The 9,089-nt window shown below is 36.1% G+C and overlaps 1 long non-coding RNA gene across 1 annotated transcript; it reads right to left on the bottom strand.

The window, feature by feature from the left end:
• Positions 1-605: 605 nt before the first annotated feature.
• On the bottom strand, positions 606-8,918 carry LOC145997086 (uncharacterized). Its single transcript, XR_014442866.1, has 6 exons — positions 8,813-8,918; positions 5,850-5,966; positions 5,070-5,088; positions 4,697-4,729; positions 3,867-3,907; positions 606-757 (listed from the first exon to the last, which is right to left on the bottom strand). It is a non-coding gene; the product is annotated as an uncharacterized LOC145997086 (long non-coding RNA).
• Between the last annotated feature and the right edge of the window lie 171 nt (positions 8,919-9,089).

Below are 9,089 nucleotides of genomic sequence, written 5' to 3'. Positions count from 1 at the left end.
CTGGCGCTTTATTATTCTTTAGACACTTTATTGCATTTTTACTTCTTCTAAAGTTTTTATTATCCCTTCCTCCTCTTCCTCACTTATTTCTTCCTCTTCATACTCTTCATACTCATTGGTTCCGGTAAGTAATTCACAGAAATACTCCTGCCATCTTTCCATCATTTTTCCTTTGTCTCCAATGAGGTTTCCTTCTTTGTATTTGTAAAAAACTGCTCTGGGTTGGTATCCTTTCTTCTCTTATTCGCTCATAAAACTTTCGTATCTCACTTCTGTCTTTCATTTCAGCTAACTCTTCTATTCTCTTTCTCTCAAACTGTCTTTTCTTGGCTCTACATATCTTATATACTTCTCTCCTCTTTTCTCTATATACTTCCACTACCCAAACCTAACGGCACAATTATTCCCCAATTCCAGTAAATGTGCACTTTTTTTTAAAATTAAAGTCTGAGTTAAAAACTTTTTAAAAATATACATACGATCTACAACAATTCGTTAAGGCTAACAAAAAACAAGTGTAGTTCTTCTGATTAGAGAATTAATTTATTATTACAAATTATAATTTCTGAATTTATATTTTTCACTTTGTTCACTAAAACGTTTATTAAAAGATTGCTTTTTGCCTTTTGTCATTGGAATCCTAAACGTTTATACTTAAATAAACATGAAGAATTTTGATGAGATTAATTTATTCATTCCAAATCTACATTCACACATAATTATTAGTTGCTGTTCCCACATACACGTTACTTTAGACCTGTAAATAGAGATAATAATCACTGTTACTTGAAATACAACAAATTAGGGTAAATATGAAATTCCTCTAGGGCTCATCCTTTTCATTGCACAGAAAATTCATGTGCAGTTCCTTGTATGGTACAAATTCATCTATACATCTACTGTACATTGTACCTTTTTGTATCTAGAACTATAGATCGACCACAAGGAAAAAACCTTGGGACGAAAAGTCCCCGCGCAGCTATCCCTTCTTCCATCCACCTCGAGCCATAAGGAAACATTGTCCACTTTCCCCCTCCCCTACTCGCGGGGGTACGGTGCACAGGAGCCGCGGGTCTGCGCAAGTTGTTTTGCTTGTGGTTCCACTATAGGCATCTCTTTTGATGGGTCCTGACCTACTGAAACCACATCCTTACAACTCCAGTGTAGTTGTATATAGCATTCTTTCATCTTCCTCATTCACTTAATAAAAATATACATGAAGTTCTCCTATTTGAATGTGAAGATAATAATTTATCTAAACCTATAGACAAGAAAGGAGAGGGGTACACAGTGTGATGTAATGTGGGTAGACAGAGATCATGCGGAAAATGAAGTAAAATAACAGATATGAAAGAAATTGTGAGTTATGTAAGAGATAAACTATAAATGATAGAGGAATGAAGGGAATAGTAATAAAAAAATCAGTTGAGAGAGAGTTTTGAAGAATGGCAGAAATTGAGAAAGGGAAACTAAAATACAATACTAGTAGACAGAAAGAGTAAAATGGTAATAAAGGATAGAGAAACAGAAAGAAAAGAGAAAAAAATGAAAAACAAATTGCATTTTTGTGAAACTAACTCAATATCTACATTCAAAAGTACCCAACCTCAATGTATCCTTCCACAACGTCGCTCGCCAATCAAAGCAGTTTCAATATTCTACAACAATATCTACGTTCAAACACTCACCATTAGCAACTTACGTCATAGTTTCACATGTAGCCTAATTAATATTAAATTTTTCCTTTTCTAATTATGTCTCCTTATCTGGTCAAATTTTTGTTGTAATTTAACCACATTACGTTATATCTTGCCTAAATTAGTAAAACCAATAAGTTGCTGACCAAGGCAGTTTATTAAGATATAAAAACACTTAACATGTAACCCTGTAACAGGGTCTTCCTCAGACGAAGAACTAAACTAAGATTTTTAGTTTAGTTCTTCGTCTGAGGAAGACCCTGATACAGGGTCGAAACGTTACGTGTTAAGTGTATTTATCTTAATAAACTACCTTGGTCAGCAACTTATTGGTTTTAATATGGAAACAAGGCTTAATTATATTACTAAATTAGTAGTATTATTAAAAAGATTAGTTGGACATTCCACGAAATGCAGCCTATATGCTTCACAGATAAATAAAGTCAAAATTTGCTACATTTTTAAAGCGTCATATACGTAACGCACTTTTGTAAATGCTTTTCATGCATTCAACCTATGTCACCATACTCAATTTTTTTTCATTTGTTAACAGACACCACAAAGTACAGTGGGATCCATAAGTATTAACGTGCAAATTGTCCATGGCTATTTTCATTAATTTTTCTCTTACATCCTATGTGTTTTTAAGTGATGGATTTTTATGTATGCTGGTGCAGAAGTTGTCAACAGCTTGTTTTGAGTTTTCTTTTAATTCTTGAAGCTCTTATTGGGTCAAGTACAGTTAACGAACATGGTGATGGACAATTTGCACGTTACTAATCATGGATCCCACTGTACACCGGTTCAATCGACATAGTGTAAGAGCGCTAATCGAGAAATGTAGGGAGACGATATCGGTAAAGAACTATGAGTGTAGTGGTAGACCATCAGTACTCGAAGAAAAACTGCAAGACGTATCAGCTGCTATGCAACGTAGTCCCAAAAAGTCCGTGCGAAAATTGACCCAACAGAAAAACATCGATGTTGCAACTGCACACAAGGCAGTTCGTAAGAAGCTCAGTCTCATCCCATATAAATTGAAAGCGGTTCAATAGTTATTGGCCACAGACTGTGGAAAGCGAATTCAATACTGTGAATGGTTTCAACAGTTTGTTGCGGACAATTACGAAGTTATTTTGGACTATGTTTTCTATAACGATGAGGCATGGTTCCATTTAACAGGGTATGTGCCTGCATAGAACTCACTTTTATGGTCTGCCAACAACCCACATGCCGTACATGAAATTCCTCTACATGACCAGAAGATTGAGGTGTGGATTGCAATATCCAGGAGGAGAATAGTCGGCCCAATATAACTCTCAGAAACAATAAATTCAGCTCGTTATTGTGAAATCATTCACCACTTAATGAAAGAGCTAACCGAGGACGAAATTAATAATGCTTGGATTCAACACATGCCGCACATACAGCCAGGCAGTCCATGAAGTTCCTGCAAGAGGTTTTCGGAGATCGAATCAATTCTAAGGGCTTGTGGCCACCTCGTTCTCCGGACTTAAGCCAACCGGGTTTTTACTTCTGGTGTTATGCAAAAAGTAATGTTTATCGAGGAAACCCTCGCAGCCTCCAGGAACTTCAAACTGCTATTCGTGATTTCACCAAGAACATTCCACATGAACAACTTGTGAAAGTCCTCGAGAACAAGAAGAAACGTGTGCAGATATGTCTGGATGTTCGTGGGAACCCTTTCCAACAACTACTGTAAGGTAAGTCGATGTTACGTATTGTACAGTGGGATCCATTAGTATTACCATGCAAATTGTTCATCACCATGTTCGTGCACTTTATTTGACCCAATAAGAGCTTCAAGAATTAAAAGAAAACTCAAAACAAGCAGTCGACAACTTCTCCACAAGCATACATAAATGTCCATCGCTTAGAAACACACAGGATGTAAGAGAAAAACTAATGAAAATAGTCATGGACAATTTGCACGGTAATACTCATGGATCCCACTGTACAAGTGCATGACAGATGTATAGTTACTTTTCGAACGCACTGTATAAATAAATAAATAAATGTCAGGTGTCTAGTTACTTTTCGAACGCACTTTATAAGTAAATATATGACAGGTGTATAGTTACTTTTCGAACCGAATGATTAGTTACATCCACCATTCAGAAATATTAAGTTAGTGATCACGTGACTTACCACAATCTTCAAAAGGGTCACCACTCTTGTCATCACGATACCTGTTAGAAATAATTTTGATTTATATCTAAAATTATCTTAAATTTAAATGAAATTATATCCAAGAAATATATATTTTCTTCCAATATAAATATATTGATAGTCAACAGACAGACCATGCATCTTTGTTGTTCAAACTCAATGCATCTAAATAGTTCAAGTAAATTTTTATTTAAAAGTAATGAATTTTCTTACGTCTTTGTAATTGTACATGTTGCAAGTAATTTTTGGTTTAAGCTAACAACAACAAGGAATGTTTATCACTGCGCGCTACGACGGCAGGGGTCCCGGGTTCCAATCCCGTCCTGGGCAGGATGTTATTTGTGAGTGTCCCTTCATCAACTTCTTCACATCATTATTCATCTTCACGACTAGCTAAAAGTGGCAGAAAGCGAAGTAAAATAAAACAAAATCAATAAATCAATAGGACTAATCGTAAGGGCCCGTTACTTGTCCATCATTTTTTATTTTTTATTTTAATGTTGCCGCCCAATCGATTGATGGCGCTAGTGACTTTCACATCACTTTCTCACAGCCTCTGATAAACATCCTTACCTAGAGATCATTCTTCTTCGGGTGTTTAAGATCTGCATATTGCAACACTGTCGTTTCACATTCTAGTGATAGGTTAACCTCGCCCATCGCTACGTCATCGCTCATAACAAATAGAATGTCAGCTTTCAGATAGGGCGGGGTTGATGTAGTTCATGCAAACTCCTAAACTAAGACTTTCAATGTAGCCTCACTACAAGTAATAAATTATTATTAATAATAATAATAATAATGCTTACGGAAAATGCAATTGAAACAACTCCAGCCAGAGCCTAAAATATGCCGAAAATAAAGGAATTAACATAAATATCGAACTCACACAGAGAGAAGCGCTTGTTTGCAATAACAAAAAACGGTTCCTTGTAACCAAATATTTGTTGAAATATGTGACAAACAATTATTCACCAGAACCAAATTCGTTTAGTAGTCGTAATTATTTGCTTAGAGTTACAAAAAAAGTCAAGATTACCATAATTTAATGACTGCTACCAAATGGTTTCCACAAGTTTACTAAAAAGCTTAACCACACTTGTTTTGGAGATTAAAAAAAATAAAAATATATAATGCAGTTAAGTTTTATCTCCAAAATTTAGATTTTTAAAATGCACTTACATGGTTGAGGACAGAATTCCTGTCATAGAAAGTGAAGAAATTGATATTAGAGGCACTCTGTTTTACAGTATACAAATAGTATAAAGCAACAAAATACAATATAACGAATTCAAAATAAGATAAAAAGGGATTTAAAATATAGGAACGTACTTATATTTTTGATTTATCTTTGGGGAGGCCGTTTTACTCGATTATGTTTTAATATTTCATATAATTAGTGAACTGAAATGCACAGTTATTACATTTGGTTTCTAACATTTACACGCCTTGTTCAAGGAAAAACTATTCCAAATCCCATTATCAAACGTGACGTCATCTTCCATCATTAAATAATCTGATCGACCAACTTGTGTGTACTTATCTTGATTATGCGCGTAGATCTGACAACATGACACTCCGTTTCCATGACAGCGGTGGAGCCATTTGCTTTATATTTTACTCATAAAATGTATATTGTGTGACGAACTTGTTCTACCCTCACCCCCCTCCTGTCATTCGTGATTACACCTGCATGAGCTTTGTGTTGATGAAATGATACTGTGCATATTTACAATTTAAGATAACATATTTTGCAAATTCTGAATAATTAATGTTATCATAAGTATGTTAATAACGCATCATTTACATCAAATAATAGTAAAACCATCTCCTGTGTGGCAAAACTAAAAAAAAGAAAAAAATGCACCAGTCTCGTTATGTATAATAACTATCAGAATGTTTGAGGTTAAGTAAATTAAAAATTAAGAAATAGTTAATGCACAATCAGTGTTTCCAACGTACCTGAATTACTAACAACATAATGTCAATAAATAGTGAACTGACGTCATGGAAAATGACAATTTCTGAACCGGATAGCGTGGCTACTTGTGATTGGAATTCTGCTGGCGGAGAATTAACCTGTAAATAACAAGTTGTTGTGACGTTTGCAAGGGAGATGGTGCTTTTCTAATGAATTGCTTGAAACCTTCATTTGTCTACACGATGTATGTGAATGGATATGTGCATACATAGAACTGCCGTCGAATGATCAAACAGCATCTGAATTTTAATGAACATATAAACGAAATCATAAAAAAAATATTGATTAGTGTTGGGTAACTTGATCAGAAATTGGAGATCAACATCCTTATATTTGTTTTTACAACACTTACTCGTCCATATTTAAAGTATGCTTGCCAAGTCTGGTTCCAACTCTCCACAAAACGAAATTTATTCACAATAGAAAGTGACAGATCATATTTTTAAAGATTTTTATATTACCGTTTTAAAACCTTTCATGTTTTTTTTATGATAATGACAACTTGTGCAACACTTTAACATTTAAAAATCTAGAAGAACAAATATTATAAATAAGTTTTAATGTTATAGAGAAGACCTCTACTGATTGACATGACAACAAAACAAATTATCTTGTATAGCATATGAAGTTTAAAAAACACAATGTCTGAAACCAAACATGTATCAGTACAAGCTCTAGTAGAAATTTCTCGTCTCTGATAAGTTAAGTTGCTACAATATTATAATCGTACTATGTTTACTTAAAAACTTATATGTACATTAGTCGATGTATTTAGTTCATTAAAGCTGGCTATCTTTTTAGTTCTGTGTGTGTTTCTGAAAGCATTGTAAATATTAATTCATGCTAAATTCATTTGTGGTCTGGTCTACATTTTACACTATGCAGGGCCAGTCACCCCCTTATAAAATAAAAGGAAGTGTATATTGCAGCAATTAGTCATGGTAGTAATATCATGACAACGTCCGCCATCTTGGATCCAACTTCATTTCTTTAAATGGGAAGGGGGTCATATGGAGTATGGTTTTGGGCTAGAATTTCACCAGGAATTCAGTAGTGAAGTCAGATTTATGAAAACTTTAATGATAAGGAACTTACTGGCATATTAAAGTAATAATTACATATCATTTGCAGGTTCTGAACCATGCCATTGACCAAGGCCGAACGAATCCAGATCATGAAGCTGTTCCGGGGGGAGGAGGGGGGGGGGCGAAGGGCCCGTGTTGTAGCTCGTGATTTCAACGAATGGAACCCTCAACGGAACCCAGTGTCGCACGTTACAGTCCCAATTGCTGACCAGGTTCGAAGAGCGGTACAGTCCAAGACAAGCCACGATCTGGTAGGCCCAGAACTGCCACTGACGAAGGAACAGCTACGGCAGTGCTACCATCGTTTGCCAAGTCTCCGCAGCGCAGCACACGTCGAATGTTTGTGCTATGTGGTGTCAGCCAGAGTTCCATTTGCAGGGTGTTAAAGATTGTTAAGTTGCGCCCGTACAAGCTGCAGCTGCAGCACCATCTCTCTGAGGTCGACCCAGATAGGAGCAGTTTTATGAATGGGCTGTGGAGCAAATTCGTCAGGATCCACACTTTGTACTGCATATTCTGCATCCTGATGAAGCAAATTTTTATGTGAATGGGAAGGTGAATAAACAGAACATGCGGTATTGGTCCACCGATAACCCGTTGTGGATAGATCCGAACAATATGGTTGGCGCTGGGAAGGTTATGGTGTGGGTTGTGATCTAGGGAACACGTATCATTGGCCCATTCTTCATTCATGACAATTTAAATGCAGAGGGCTACTTGCAGTTGTTACAAGAACACATTTTCCTGTCAGTTTTGACGGAGGATGGCAGCTTCCTCTCATATTTTCAGCAGGATGGGGTCACCATCTGGACCTCCAGTTCCCAGGTCTATGGATTGGTCGACGTGGACCAGTGGAATGGCCTACCCGATCAACAGATTTGCCCCCACTCGATTTTTACCTGTGGGGTCATGTGAAGTCCATTGTGTATGCCGAAAAGATTGGAGATGTGGGTCACTTGGAGCAACGGATACTGGATTCCTGTGCACAAATCACACCTGAGATATTGCTCCGTGTCCACAGAGCATAGGAGAATCATCTCAGCATGAGCATAACACAAGAAGGACAGCATATTGAACACATTGTGTAACTTTCATTCTGTAACTTTCATATGCCCATAACTTCCTTATCATTAAAGTTTTCGTAAATCTGACTTCACCACTGAATTCTTGGTGAAATTCTAGCCAAAAACCAAACCCCACATGTCCCCTTCCCATTTAAAGAAATGAAGTTGGATCCAAGATGGCGGTCACCAAGATGGCGGACGTTGTCATGACATGGACCAAAAAGTTTCCCCTTAGGCCTAACATATTACTATCATGACCAATTGCTGCAATCTACGCTCCCTTCCATTTTATAAGGGGTGGTCAGGGCCTGTTGACTCACGCTGTATAATTAATTATATGCTATTTCCTTTTGTCGTTAGTGGTGTATAAAGGGTATACTGTTCATAACAACTAAACAAAATATACCAGAAGAACATAAGCCATGGGGTACTATTAAAATAAGCCCACTACTTATTCCCCATGTTCTTATTGTTATAATTCCTATTAAAGCAAGTCCTATATGTACTGCAGAGGAATATGCAACCAACGCTTTTAAATCAACTTGTCGAATACATACAAGACTAATTGCCCAAATGCTAAAATAAACATATTTCTATTTCTAAATCATTACTGGGGGAAGGAGATGTTATTATAAATACGTACTGTTTAAGAATGATGTCATTGTTAAGAATTTCATATATTCATATTATTTCTTGTCACGGAAATAATTATGATTTTATGAATATGTAGGAAAATTGTGAAGGAGATACTTAATAGGTTTTTAATACCTATTGCACTTAATTAATTCAGCCTACCTGTACGATTGGGAACACTATTATAAAAAGGAACAAAAAGTTCATTTTCCGCCTCAAAAAGATTTCATTGGATGAAACACCAAACGCACATCTACGGCTCTATCATTTTTTCTTCTAGTAATGGTGGTCAATTAGTTGTTTGCTTTCATGCTGCGCTATTGGTAAACTCTTTTTAAACATGCTTAAATGGTAGCGTAACTATTTAATCATACGCTTGGCTTTTAACACTTGGCAACAGCGCTATTTAACAATATTCTGTGTAGATAATCAAGATTGA

This window comes from Lepisma saccharinum, chromosome 13 (assembly GCF_977018435.1).
Source record: "Lepisma saccharinum chromosome 13, izLepSacc3.1, whole genome shotgun sequence".
Taxonomy (NCBI): Eukaryota; Metazoa; Arthropoda; class Insecta; order Zygentoma; family Lepismatidae; genus Lepisma; species Lepisma saccharinum.
The sequence above is the reverse complement of the archived record's forward strand: the minus strand, read 5'-3'. Positions and strand labels throughout refer to the sequence as shown.